Genomic DNA, 14,504 nt, shown 5'->3' on the forward strand with positions numbered 1-14,504 from the left:
TTCTGAGCTCTAACTGCACATGAGAATCATCTGGGGAGTTTCAAAAAATATGGATGGCAGGGCAGATCCATTCATCAGAATCTCTGTGGGTGGGGCCTTGGCATCTTGGGTTTCAAATTTATCTCCCTAGGTGAATCTAATGAGTAACCAGGGTTGAGAAGCTCTGATCTTGTCCAGTGGTTCTCAAACCAGTGTGCATCAGGATCAGGCGCTGGGCTTGGTGAAGTACACTGCTATGTCCCACCCCCAGAATTTCTGATTCGATGGGGATCTGGACCTGAGAATTTGCATTTAAAAAAATTCCCAGATGATGCTAATGATGCCAGTCAGGGGGTTTGAGAAGCACTAATCTAGTCTAACCCCTACATCAGGGGTTCTTAAGCAGGGGTCCACAGATATCCAAGGGGTCTGTGGAAATATTTCAGGGGGTCCGTGAGCTTGAATTGAAAAAAAAAATCAGCTTATTAGCTTTATTTTCTCTGACCTGTAACTGAAATCTAGGATTTCTTTCATTTATGAATGTATACAATATATTACAGTAGTAATTGCTTGCATATCTTGAAAAATCACTAACGCTCATCCATACCTCGAAATTATGGTAATTGTTAGACCTGATGCTAGTTGAGTGTCATAAAACTATCTGCCTCTACATTCTGAGGAGGGGTCTGTGGTTTGCACTTGATTGGCTAAGAACCCTTGCCCTATAGAGAATACGGAGACTCAGAGAAAGTCCCTAAGGCCATACAAAAAGTGGTTGGCAAGGAGTCCTTGGTTGGAATGTGCCCCACCCCAGGTTTCTTGTTCCCAGCACAGCAGCTGACTCTCAACCAGGATCCCCTACCCCCGTTCTTTGTCTTTGTTCTTTGCTTGTGCTCTGCCTAGACACCCTCTTGCCCCAGTCCCACCGCCTCCATGGAATCTGCCCCAACCTGACTGTGCCTGCCCTGAGGCCCCTTTTATCTACCAGACGTTTTGTCCTAGGATTATAATCATTTGCTCATTGTATGTGTACGAGCTACCATTTACTGACAGCCTGCTTGGATTGTTCTCTAATTGCTTCACGTGTTTAAGTCCTGTCCACATTTTGAAGGCAGGGATGTGTTTTCTGTCTCTCATAACCCTCCAATGATTAGAACAAGGACTGAGAACTTAGCTGGTGATGGATGAAAGGGAATGATTGAGAAATATTTGTTAAAGGGATGCGAATGCTGAACCAACAGATAAAAGCATCCTGGACTCTTCAGTGCTAAATACAAGTGAGGCCAAAGGACATTTTCTCTGGAAGATTCTAAGATTAAAGCTTCCCTTCCTTCTGCCTGTGGATTCTCTCTTGTACTCCTAACCATCTCCTTCCCTCTGCCCACGCCTCCTCACCAAACTGAGTGCTCCTAAGGACAGAGATCATGACTGATTCGCCCCAAGGGCCAAGCTTGGAACCTGATGCCACGATAAACAGGCCAGGATGGGTGAACAGATGCATTCCTGGCAGACTGGGGAGGGCCAACAACATTATTTGTTGCAGAGTTGAGGGAGTGGGATCAGGGCTTCCATTCCTATTCCTCTACCCTCCTGAGAATTAGTTACTGGAGGGGCCCGAGGCAGGGCATGGGGTTGACTGGGGGTGGGGGTGGGGGTGGGAAGCAGACCATGAGCTGCAGGAACTTTGACCCTGGAGTTTCCAGTGGCAGAAATGACAGACTCCTGCTTGACACCTTGTGCCTAGACCGTGGGGAGGGAGCAAAGGGTCAGGCCTGGGATCAGGCAGGCTTTGTTGTCCTCTTCATCAGCTTTCATGGGTGATGTGGGAGGCTCTGGGCTTGATGCTAAGGAGGTAACCTCAATGGAACCCAATAAGTTTAGCTCTCAGCCACTCTTACCCCCAGTAACTCGCCTTATGGGTTGCCTAGCTTTGCCGACTGCTCTTTCCTCTTTCCCGTAAGCTCCACTCTTGCCCTTTTTTCTGGCTACCTAGTAGCTTTCTGCTGTACAAAGGGGTTGTCATGGCAACTGTCACTAAAACCCCTCCTTCCAGGGGTGGGGTAAGAGATGGTTTACTTCATTCATGTAAGGTAGAGGAAGACTGGGGGTCAGCGATGTGATGTTATTATGGTGTTGAGGCTACTACCCTCCATCCCAGAGCAATTCAGATGATGCGATTCAAGTAGAAGGAAGAACAAAAATCTCTATCTGGAGAATGCCCCACAATTAAAATCCCACCCCCCTCCCTTAACATTCAAAGCATGTTAGATGGACAGGCCCCAAATTTCCATGAGGCCCTTCCAGAAATGTGGTAGCTTTTAGTCCACAAAAGATCTCGGGCCATTGCAGGAGGGAGAGGGAAAATGAGATATTTAAGACTTCCGATTGGCTTGACCTCAGTTTTCTGTCTCCCGGAATTGACCCAGTACTTCTCACTTCTCTCCCCATGACAGCTGCTCCTTTCAAGAGAGAAGCAGCTCTCCTCAATCTCTTGGAACGGGAACCAGCCCCCTCCTCAGGTCTGGCCCAGGGTTTCCGTGCCTGGAGAGGCTGGTTAAGCCTCTGCCAGCTGGAGCAGCGCCCTCTCCACGCGCCTTGGCACTTGTCTAGCTCCCACGCAAGGCACAGGCACAGAGTCAGAGGAGGGAGGCTCCCAGTCTGGCCCTGCCCCTGGACTGGACAGTGCCTGGGGGCCAGGCTTGGGCTGGCATTGAACCCCAGGGAACTTACCCTCATATACTCTGTGGAATTCCAGCTCTAACCAGTCCCAGCCATTAGCTTTTTACTGAATCAGCGACCTAATCAGAGGCTATTTTCCCCTTTCTGCAACCCCAATCTAGTCATCCCCATCATTTAATAAAAACAGCTCAAGCCAGAATCAAACCTACATAACTCTCAAATGTCAGAACTAAAGCAAACCCAGAACAGAAAATGCTCTTGGTATTGAACCTGAATTAAGCTATCTTACTCCATGCAGTCTAAGTTCCTAGCAAGGACAATATCAGCCAAGAAGTCTATGCCTCTGGACTTACCCTCACAAGGTACTTCCTGCCACAAGCTTGCATAATCCTCCACAATAACTACTATGGCAGGTCTGGGAAGACAGAGAGTGGGGGTGGGGTAGGAGGCCAGGGGTCAAGGTGAATGAGGCAGGGGTAGAGGCTGGCAGACAGGAAGGCAGGGAGCTCAGCAGAGCCCTCTGCCCTCCCTAATTCTCTTTGCTATGTAGGTCTGGGTTTCAGGATTCCAGGGTTTCTTGCCTGACTCTGTCCTTACCTACGTTTGATTTTTTTGCCTAATGATACATGAATTTTCAGGTGCATTATCAAGTCTCTCTGAGCTTCAGTTTTCCTCTCTGGAAAACAGGAAGAAACATTCTGCTCAGTGCATATCACAGACTTAAAAACTGCTGGTGCTGCAAGGGCTTTAGAGTTCTCTCCTCTAGGCTCTCTCATTCACCTAGGCAGCATAGGGCCTGGGCTCAAACCAGCTCCAGCGATGTGGATCTGAGGACAGTACATGGCTAGATGGGGAGAATGCTCCATGAGGAACTAGGGAGAAGACTGCTACTCTAGTTCAGGCATATGATTCTCTGTCATTTTCTGTTGTGGACAGAAAGTTTGAGTTTCAAAATCATCCTTCTCCAGCCTTGCCAGACAAAGGATGGGAAGTGGTAAGACTGGCAGGTAGTCCAAAACAAGAGTGGGATGTTAAAAATCTAATTAACTGAGTCTTATTCTGCGATGTCAGCTTTTAAGCTTGCATCCTCAGGGCCAGATTTCAACAACCGCAAGGACCACTCTAAACTGAAATAGGCCATGAATCCAAACCAAGAGAACAGCATCGTCAGACTCCAGCTCACAGGTCCCGACACCCAACGGGGCAGTGCAGGCACTGGGATCATGGGCAGAGGAGGGCGGGGAAAGCAAGTCATGTGAACATGTTTTCTTAGTGGGACTCTTCCTCTGCTGAGAGGACTTGACTTCAGGGGGCATGCAGAAGATACCAGGCCATATGGGATACCAATGACAGGTGATATATGACTGACAGGGAGCTGTACAGAACATATGTCCAGGGTGCATGGTAATGTTTGGATATACTCATAGTGGCAACAATTAAAAACCACAGTAGGGGGGGTACTGGGTTCCTGGCCAGTGGTGCTCTGTCGTGGACCCTAGGGGAGCAGCGACAGTCTCCCAGGTACAGTGGTGGGGACCGGGAGGGAGTGAGGGTTCAACAGTGAGCCCCAGATGCTAATGACTATGCTTGTGAGCTGATAAACCCAAAATAAGAACAAGGCCTAGAGCAACTTTGTGCCTGGGAATTTCCTTCTGTCAGCCTTCATGTTACTCAAATGTGGCCAGTCTCGAAGCCAAACTCAGCATGTAAATGCAATGCCTTCCCCCCAGCGCGGGACATGACACCCGGGGATGAGCCTCCCTGGCAACAAGGGACCACTATCAACTACCAACTGATGATGCAACTGGAAAATGACCTTATACGGAAGGTTCAATGCGGATCAGCAGAATATCCATGTCTACATAAAATACCATGACTTTAAAATGCTGTTTGACCTAAAGTAAGGGGGAAATGGAAAGGAGAAATGAGTTTATATGGCTACGAGTTTCTAAAAAAGAGTCTGGAGGCTGGCAGAAGGTTTGCCCTCATGCACAACTGAGCAGAGTCAGAGAGACAGATAAAGCAGATACAACCCCCAGATATTGGTTCCTTTGAGGGCTAAAGAGACCCATGGGAGTTATGGTCATGGCCGATGGGGTTAACTACCAGGGCAGATGGCCCCTCTTTGGAAATGGTGTTTATGTGTGATGAATCTGGACTCAGATGGGATCTCCCTTCATAAGACTTTCATGCTAATGTGCTGGAGGTGCAGTTAATGTTGGGGTTTAAGATATATTTAGGGGATTTGAATCTCTGGACTGACAATGTGATAGCCAGGTCCTGAGCCTCAACAGACTCCAGCACCTACAATCTGATCTATTGGATTTACCACACTCAGCTAAGATGGAGTTGAAGAAGGACAACCACCACACCATGGAGCCTAGAGTGATTACAACTGAAAATGGGAGGATTGCATCCAGCATCCAGGTGGAATCTGACCCTCCTCTTGACATAGAGGTGCAATGGACACAACCAATCCAATGTCCACATAGAAGAGGTGGCATTGGATTGGGAAAAGTGGACATAATGAACAAAGGGTATGGGGAAAGGCAGGAAGAGATGAGAGGTGGAGGCGTCTTCGGGACATGGAGCTGCCCTGGATGGTGCTTCAGAGGTAATCACCGGACATTGTAAATCCTCACAGGGCCCACTTGATGGAATAGAGGAGAGTATGGGCCATGATGTGAACCAATGTATATGAGGTGCAGAGGTGCCCAAAGATGTACTTACCAAATCCAATGGATGTGTCATGATGATGGGAACGAGTGTTGTTGGGGGGGGGGGAGAGGGGGGGTAGGGGGGTGGGGTTGAATGGGACCTCACATATATATTTTTAATGTAATATTATTACAAAGTCAATAAAAAATAAAAAAATTAAAAAAAAAAAAAAAAAAAAAAAAAAAAAAAGAAGATACCAGGCCATTGTGATTGCACAGGATCAGGGTAAGGGCAGTTTGCTACAGGAGAGGAGAATCTTTACTTAGACCTGCAAAAGACAAAATGCACCTAAAGTGTAGCACCAGGAGTTTTAGGCTAGCTCTAGTAAGAACTCCTGCCGTGAGGAGACTTGACTAGAGAAAGGGTAACCTCTCAGGAGGGCTTTCAACACAGACTGAACCCTTTTGCTCCATAGTTTACATGTAGCCCTGCCTGAAGACAGTGGGGTGGACTCGAATTCTCAAGGGCTCTGCTCACCTAAAGAATTTAATAGTACCTGCCACTCATACAGCTTTCACAATGGACTAGGAGCTGTAGAGAACACTTAACAAAAATGAACTCATTTAATCTTTGCAAGAACCCCTGAGGAAGATGCTATAATGATTCCCATTTTACAGATAAGAAATTTGAGGCAAGGAGAGTTAGGTGACTTTTCCAGGACCACACAGCTAAAAGAGTAGCAGACCTGGGATCCACACGAAAGTAGCTGGCTTCAGAGCTTACATTCTTAGCCACTTTGTGACACTCTTAAGAGAGGCTGTGGATGGGCAAACACAGCTATTCTTTGCAGCTAAGAACAGGGTTGATGAGTAGCATGAGAGACCAAATTCTCTCCTTATCCACCCTTCCTACGTTAGACCCCAAAATCAAAGTAGGATAACCAAGTGTTTTCTGGGGCCATCAATAAACTCAGAACCTAATTTGGGGGAACCTTGCTTGAGGACTAATGTCAGTTTATCAGGGCTGGCTTTGGGGCAGGAGGGTATGAGCTGAAATCCAAAGGAGATTTACTGTCAGGTCTTCCATGTGGGAGGGGCCCCTTGGAAATGAGAATGAAATAGTAATCCTATTAGTATCTTTCCTTTAAATCACAGCTATGTCTGTACAGAAATTAATGGCCACCTCTTTACTTGAACATCCAATTCAAATCACCATATCCAATTAACTCGCTTACCTACAGGCCCTGCCGAATCCTTTTCCTTGTGCATCAATTTCTTCTCTGGTTAACCCTAAATTACGGAACTCCTCCTTGGGATTTGACACTTTAATATCACTTTTTTATTATTTTCAATATAGATATATGTGTATTTTTGCAAGAGCTGCTAAAGAACAATAGAATTGCAGATCTTCTCCTTGGGCCTCTCAGCAGGAATTAGAGTGCTTTGAGAGGCACCACCACGCAGGGGCAAGCACTGGCTCATGTCTGGAGGGCTGAGTTCTAATCCCAACTTTCTCATTAATTGGCTGTGTGACTTCAGGCGAGGCACTTCCCTTGTTTGTGTAGTGATTTCCACACTGCCAAATAAGGAATCCTGCCCTTCCTAGTTCAAAAAGGACATTGTCAGGTATAATGAATTATTAGATATGAATTTCAGTAAAGTCCAATATTCGTTTATTACTTGTCCACTTTGAGCTAGTTCTGGATTAAGAGCTGAGGGCACTGTGATAAATGATACAGGATCATTTCGGGAAGCCTCAGGACTGGGGACATGGACAATCAAACCAGTCTTCACCGGCCCCACGGGCTACCCCCATCAGAAGGGGCCTGCATGGGGATCCAGGGGAGAGGAATATGGGGGTGGGGCAGCACCTCAACCGGCCTGAAGGAAGCCCTTAGGGGAAGGCTTCCTGGAGGAGGTGATGCCTAAGAGGAAGGGGCTGAGTCCAAACTTGTTACTTTGCAAAATGTAAATCTCGGTATAAAGTTAAAGGTGCTATTGTTGTGTCTGAGCTCTGATTTCTTGGAAACGTGATCTCTCAGACCTGAGCATTTGGAGAGAATGAGACTTTTGACGTGGAGTTACGGAGGGCTCACCATCAAATTCAGCAGGGCTTGTCACCTTAAGTCCTAAAATTCACTTTGGAGGAGACCTTTATTACCTGGCTCGCTCCTTGCCTCAGAACTGTGGGCTTGCCTGGGAAATGAGCGTGCGCGCACGTGCGTTCAGACCTTTAGAGAGGGGAAAGGTGGCGAAGTCCTGGCGCTGCGCAGGCTGAACCGCGGAGTGAGTTAATGAGCGAGCAGAGTGTACCCGCAGCTGTGCATTTAGGGCTGCGCGGGAGAGGATTCAAGCTGCAGTTTATTTTTGTCGAGCTTCATGACCCGAATTATTTATAGATTGAAGTCTTTGGTAAATTCGGTCCCTGAGATTCTTTCTGCCTCTCTCCTGCACACACACACGCACACACTCTACACACACAGGGGCATCAGCGGCGTCGGCGGGGGGTGCGGGGGGGGGGGGGGGAGGGGCTCTCTTTCGCAGAGCCGTGGGGATGCCAGCGAACCCTGTTGAGTCACAGTCCTGCAGTGGAGTCTCCCTGGAGGAGGGCCGGGAGCTTGGCCTTAAGTGCTTAGATAATTGGGGGGCGGGGGGTGGGGGAGGTCCGGAGTCTGTAAAACTTGGCCTGTGTGTTGCATGGAGACAGGAGAGGAGAGGAGGAGGGGAGATGGGCCCAGGGTCTCTCTTGTTCCTGAAGGGGCACGAGGTAGTTTAGGTCTGCAAAGACTTGAGGACTCCTGCCGCCCCCACACTTCTACACACTCCCCCCCAGCCCCCACCCACCCCCATACAAACACAGATGCCTTGTGCACTGGTCCCCTGTGAGTTGTCGGTCAGTTGCTGGAGCTCTGACACTGGAAACTGGTATTTCAATGTACAATTATTTCTATTTCTGTGCATGTTAAGAATCTGCCCTAGATGTCAAGCTGGGGGTGGACTGAGCTAGCAGAGGAGTGCAAGGGGCCGGAGGATCCCTGATTTCAGAGGCCCAGGCCACGGACAGCTTTCTCCTGGAATGTGGGAAGGGGTCCTGAAAGGAGCCACTTGTTCTGCATCGTGGGGCCATTGAGAACCTATGACAGTCTGGCTTATAAAGGGAGCAGATGTAGTATTTTTATTGAGCACTTACTATGAGTGAGGTATGGGTCCAGGGGTTAGGGTGAGGGAGGTTGGGCATGACAGGAGCTCCAGGGGTCAGTTTTCCTTTTCTATATTGTGGTTTCTTTGCCCCTCCTCAGCCAGGGAGGATGGCCAAGCAATCATTGCTCCATGCTGCTCAGAACTGAGGCAAGAGCCGCTACTTCCACCTCCCTAAGGCTTACGGCAACCTCTGCAGTCCACCTCCCCATCTTGGGCCTTTACCACTCGGTAGAGCGTGACATCAAACCTAGGAAGTGAAAAGAAGCTAGATCTCTGGGTTAGATCCCTGCCCGGGAGGACTTTGCAGTTCCAAGGACAGGGAAGGGACACGAGCTGGTAAGAAGTAAATGATGTCAGGCAATTCGGCAGCCTCAGGCCAGCCCCACCTTTAGAGGCTGCTCCAGTCTGGACTAGAGGCAGGCCAGGGAGCTCTAGGAACAAGATGAAGCTGCCAGGGGCGGAGGAAGCACTTGATTGTTCTCGGAAACAATAAGAGAAACACAGCAAGGGACAGCCGAGCATTAAGCAGCCTCAGATGAAATCGAATCACGCAGCTGGCAAAGCAATAATTCGCGTGGAGCGCACAGAGTTGGGGAGGGGGTAGTGTAGAGGAGTAGCAGAAGGAATTATTAAAGGATGATGAGGGACTTTGGCCAAATATGTATCTGTTTACTCAGAGCTCTAGCAATGTGGGGCTCTCAGAATCTCCACTCAAGGTACTGCCCACAGGTTATGTGCCTACCGATATCCTACTGGTTTCAGGATAGAATCTAAACTTTTTGAATTGGGAACGATTTCTCTGGAATAGGGCATGGTTAGAATTAACCGAGTCAGGCCTATTAGTAGGCAGGTTAACTACCTTGGAAATGCCCACCCCAGGTCCCCTGGAGAGGGTAGGGAAAGGAAACTAGCACTTTCTGAGACTGGATAGTCATAGGCCTTTTGAATCACTTATCTCCCTTCATCAATTCCGTTCAACATATTTATTGAGCATCTATTCTATGTCAACTAGTGTGAAAAAGATTGGGAATTAAAAACATGAATACTCTTTAAAACCCCGTGAGGGGAACCATTTAGATAGAGGGCATCTGAAGTATCACGTGTCAAGCAAGTCCATATGCACTTACACAACAATATTCCCTGTGTAAAGCAGGTTTATTTTCAGAGTTTTTAAAATGAAATACTCATTTATATCTAATGTTGAACTCAAAGAACATAACAAGTTTCATTTGTCTTAATTATATAGTTGTAAATATCAACATCTGTCTCTTGCCCTTTGTTCAAGTTTTTCAAATTTTTTTTTGAGGAACAACTTTTTTTTTGGAAGTAAAAGTAACATTTTAGCAAAAATAAAAGCGGACCTTAAGTGTTTTTAAAAACAAAACAAAAAACACTATGAGGCAGACCTCCCCATTTCACAGATTGAGAAATGTTATCTAGAAAAAAAAGTATCTAGAGACAAAAGTGTCTGGAGCAGAATCACAGATAGTAAATTGCAGAACAGATCTCAAAGCTAGAGGGGCCTCATTCCAAAGCTGCTCTGGCTTTCATTCTCTTGTCCTCTGGGGCCTCGGTTTCCCTCTAAGTCAAATAGAAGGACAATGCGGGAGAAGGGACTAAACATTATGTCTAGAAAGAGCGGGGGGTCGGGGGGGTGGACCCTCTGGAGATAAGCCCTGGAACATAAAACAGATCATATAGCTGTCCCCTCCAGCGTGACAAAGAAGGCCACCTGCAGTCTGGAAAAAAGAGCAAAGGGTCGGGGCCTGGGAGGGTTATTACCCTCTTTAATTAACTCATTCTTTTCAATGGCCTAAAATGGCTCTGCACTTCATAATCTGGAACAGTAATCTTTTGCTTTCATTAATGCTGCAAATGGCATTTCCAGTCACTTGGATGGAAGGGGAGGTTTAGAGCCATGAGCACAGCTCGCTTAAGACAAGAACGGGTAAGGAAAGAGAGGATATCATGCCTGATTACAGGAGACTCCCCACCATTGCAAAAGGAAAATTCATTTTTAAAATGTACAGGTATACCAGGTACAGAAAAGGCATGGTAACAGAGAGAAGTGGCGGCCACATCCACAGGACTACCTTTCTCTTTCCCTTGCTAATGGGCTTGGTCTGAGCCTTTATTGCCTCTTCTCCCGGCTTCTGCAATAACCTGAGAAATCTCCCTGCCTCCAGCATATTCCTGCTCTAATCTATTTTACCCAACGCTGCCAGATTAATCTTCTTAAAACACTTATTTGATCCTGCCTTTTCTGTATGCAAAATCTTTAAATTTCAGGTGTTTGTAATTTTCTTTCTCTTGCTTATCTTGGTCCTCTAATTTTTTTTAGAATGAACATACACTATTTTTGGAATATGAAAATATAAATCATTGCATGCATGCACGCACACCACACAAGGCCTTCTCACCATTTTCCAACGTTGTCCCTGTTTGGCCTTTATGCCTTTGCTCAACAATTCATTCTGTCTCCTAGATTCAACCTTTCAAGGCCCAACACAAATGCCACCTCCTCCATGAAGCGTGGACTAAGATGTCTTTTGAACTCCATAGCACTCATTGTGTCCCTGGGCATAGCTATTGGTGAGCACATGCAGTTACCCTTCCTAAGATTTAGGCACTAGGTTTTGTACAGCTTCCTGCACCTTCCTGCAGTCAGTACATTGTGCACGTAGTAGGCTCTCAGTAACAAATGATGCAATGAATGAAGCCCCAATGCTGCGACAGGGCACGAGTGGAACATGGCGCACAGCTCCCATTTGCCGAATCCCCATTATTCTCAGACGCCATGCTAAGCGCTTTACATACATCTTCTCGTTTCATCTTCACAACAGCCCTTTAAGGTAGGCACAACTATCACCCCCGTGTCATAGATGAGGAAACACAGGCTCAGAGGGGGAATGTAACTTCCCCAGGTGAGACAGCTGGTTGGCAGCAGATCCAGGACCAGAACTCTTAGGCCTTCGCTTTTCCAGGCTTCTGTTTCCCACCGCAAGACAAGAACAGGTAAGGAAAGAGAGGATATTGCTCCACTCACAGAACCTACCACCACCGCCAAATCCTCCTCAACCTGGCACATAAACGTATGGTACACAGCATGTTGATTTTTCTGTCGATGTGATCTTTCTGGATCCCCTGTGGCCAATAAGAGCTCTTAGGAGGAAAGTCCTATAAACCCCTCAAGGTGCTGCTATGAACAGAAGCATGGGGCTCAAAGGCAGGTGGAAATCAGGGTGAAGGTTGCCAAGATGGGGTCAGATTTGGGGTCGGAGCAGCAGTGTTGGAGAAGGAGGGAAAGAAGGTGAGGCCAGATGGCCTCCATCCCCTGAAGTCTGGAGTGGCTCTGGTTTGTCCGACCCCTTGGCACAGCCAAGGGCAGAACTGACAGCTGGGCCAGGGTCTACCGCTTTTAAAATACTCTGTTTGAATAGCCATCTTCTTTCCACCTTTCCCCCGTCTCCCTTCCCAGGAGAGGGACTGTAATAATGAGCTGCTTCATGACAACAGACCCCTAATTAATTCACTGCGATCCTTCTGGGGCGAGATCATTCTAATCAAGGTGGGGCAGGGCAAGGGGGATGTGAGTAACGATGGCCTTGAGCTGCTTGATTGTACCATTGACTCTTGCTCCTCGCCCTGGCATCCCTGCTCCAAGGCCCTTCCCTGACTCCTTGTTCTCTCTGCCTTGACACCTGCTTCTCCTCGATGCCCACCCTCTCCTTGTGCCGACACCCCGCAGCTGTCGGGCACAGTGCCAGCACGCCGACTCTGCTGGTGGCTGGGTACGGCAGGTGCCCGCATCTCCCTGGGAGGGCGAGGGAGGGGAGCAGGTCTTGGCCTCGAGAGGAACCAGCTTTGTCCTGCCTTTTCTCTGAGAGTTAACAGAATATCCAGGGGGCTCACCAGTCAGCAAAGCGCAGCCCCAGGTCTTCTCTGGCTCCCCACGTCCTCCCTAGCCCTGAAAGGCTCCCCCACCTATGGGATGCTCCGTGCCCCCGGGCGCTAAGCTGCCACAGCATCACAGCACCCAAGGGGCGGCTGCATTCCCGCAGCTGAGCCCGTGAGCAGATGACCAGAGGCCAGGACAGCAGAGAGCTATTCTAAGGCCAATTCTGCACAAGATTAACCTTAACCCTGTCCCCCCCCAATAAAGCCGGGTTGCATTTGGAGGTAGTGGGAATTAAAGATTACACAGGTCTCACGTGGGCAGCCTCTTCACAGGTTTTTCCTTTCCCTTCTAGAGCTCCCAAGTCCCACACTTAAGTCCTCGCTCCTGAGAGGTGTCGACCGTCCATTAGTCAGGGCTAATGTCATAGCTCGCTGGGGCAGAGGCCACCAGGCACTCAACCACGGGAGCTCATTCTCACTTTCCTCATCCGCAAAAGGGGTAAAAACAGCACTGCCGGCATGAGGAGGCTGCTGCAGGAACACGTCAGGTAAGGAACGTACGTGAAGGCGTGTGGTAAGGGGAATGGACTGTGTGGACGGGAGGGCGTTTTTGATCGACTTGTTTGTAATCCAGGGACTCTTGCGGGGACTAGAGCTGAGGAGGAAAATCAGGCAGGGAGGGAATTCCTCGGGGTCACAGGAGGCCACCAGGTCCCCACCACTACGTGTCCTTTCCAAAGCAGCAGGCTGGGGAGGGAGGAGGAAGCCTGGGGCAGGAGCCCTTTGCATTGTGGGAGTGCACAGGCCGCGCAGGCAGGTGGCCTCTCCCAGCAAGCAGGGCCGGCCAGGTCGCCACAGGGCCTGTGTTGGGGACACAGAGGGCCGGGCCGCGGGGACAGAGAGGAAGGCAGCCTTCCGATTCAGACGCTTTTTCCTTTGTGAAAATGGGAAACGCCAGGGGAGGCTCCAGTCTTTTACCCACAGAGAGAAGGCAGCTTGGGGCAAAGCTTCCCACTTGTAATCTGCTCCTTAAAAAGAGCTAGAAGGAGCTGCAGCTTTGCTTTTATGTAAAGCACTAAAGCGTCCCCCTTCTGCCCCTCCCACACCCCTTCTCCTCTCTCTATTTTTTCCCCTTAAAAGAGTGCTCCACCTCTCCAGGGACTGGATCATTAACTGAACAGCACTTTGCCTCTCATAGCTTTTGACAATTTGGCAGTGAGCTGGAAAGTTCAGAGAAGCTGCAGAGAAGCAGGGGGAGAGGGTGGGACAGCAGGGGTGTGTGTGAGGGCCTGGTCTGGTGCGTGTCTGGCCCCTGCCCGCACCTGGCTGCATCTGGGTCTGCCTCTCAGCCAGTTCAGTCAGAGGATCCAGGGAGTACAGGTCCCCAGCTGTCAGGGAGATGGGTATCGGGGTGGGTGGGTAGTGTCACATGGATTCCTGTCCTCACCCCCTTTTACTGTCACCCAGAGGCTGCTTGGGGCTGGCTGACAACCAATCTGGAGGACTCCGTCAAGGAGAGGCAGGTGTTAAAGCCCCTCATTGCACCTGACACCTGCACCTCCCCAGGGAGGGGCTCCTGAGGGTGGGGGGTGGGTGGCTGTGGGGCTGGGTAAGGGAGGGTAAAGGCAACCTCAAAGCCCAAGTCCTAGGTGTTTCCTAACAGGGTAGAAGACAGGTTGAGAGAAAGGAGGGTCAGGGATTTCAGTCAGGTTCTGATGTAAACAGATCTGAGGGAGACAGAATTCCAGAGCCTCCAAGAAAGAACCTATGTCGGAATATCTCCAGAGTTGGTTTTGCATGGACGTGACCTTTAGGAAGCTGATGGCTTTGAGGCTCAGAAGAGGCAATGGGTCCCCGGCTATCCTGGAGAGGTTCAGAGACGTTCTACTTATCCTTGCCTCACCCATGGCTCCTCTCCCACATTAGGAACCTGGAGTTATTTAGTCATCCTAGAGTATCGGCATGGCTAGCACCTATAGGGCACATTCTATGTGTTGGGCATGGCACCAGATACCTTAAAAAAATATCTACTTTAAACCCCCAAACTCATTTTATGGAGTAGCTTGCCCTAAGTCACTCAGCCAGGAAGTG

At 48.9% G+C, this 14,504-nt stretch overlaps 1 protein-coding gene across 1 annotated transcript in view; it reads right to left on the reverse strand.

The window, feature by feature from the left end:
• Positions 1 to 14,504, reverse strand: part of PLXNA2 (plexin A2) — a 210,089-nt gene that overhangs the window by 114,983 nt on the left and 80,602 nt on the right. The window lies entirely within an intron of this gene.

The sequence above is a fragment of the Dasypus novemcinctus genome, chromosome 13, assembly GCF_030445035.2.
Source record: "Dasypus novemcinctus isolate mDasNov1 chromosome 13, mDasNov1.1.hap2, whole genome shotgun sequence".
Taxonomy (NCBI): Eukaryota; Metazoa; Chordata; class Mammalia; order Cingulata; family Dasypodidae; genus Dasypus; species Dasypus novemcinctus.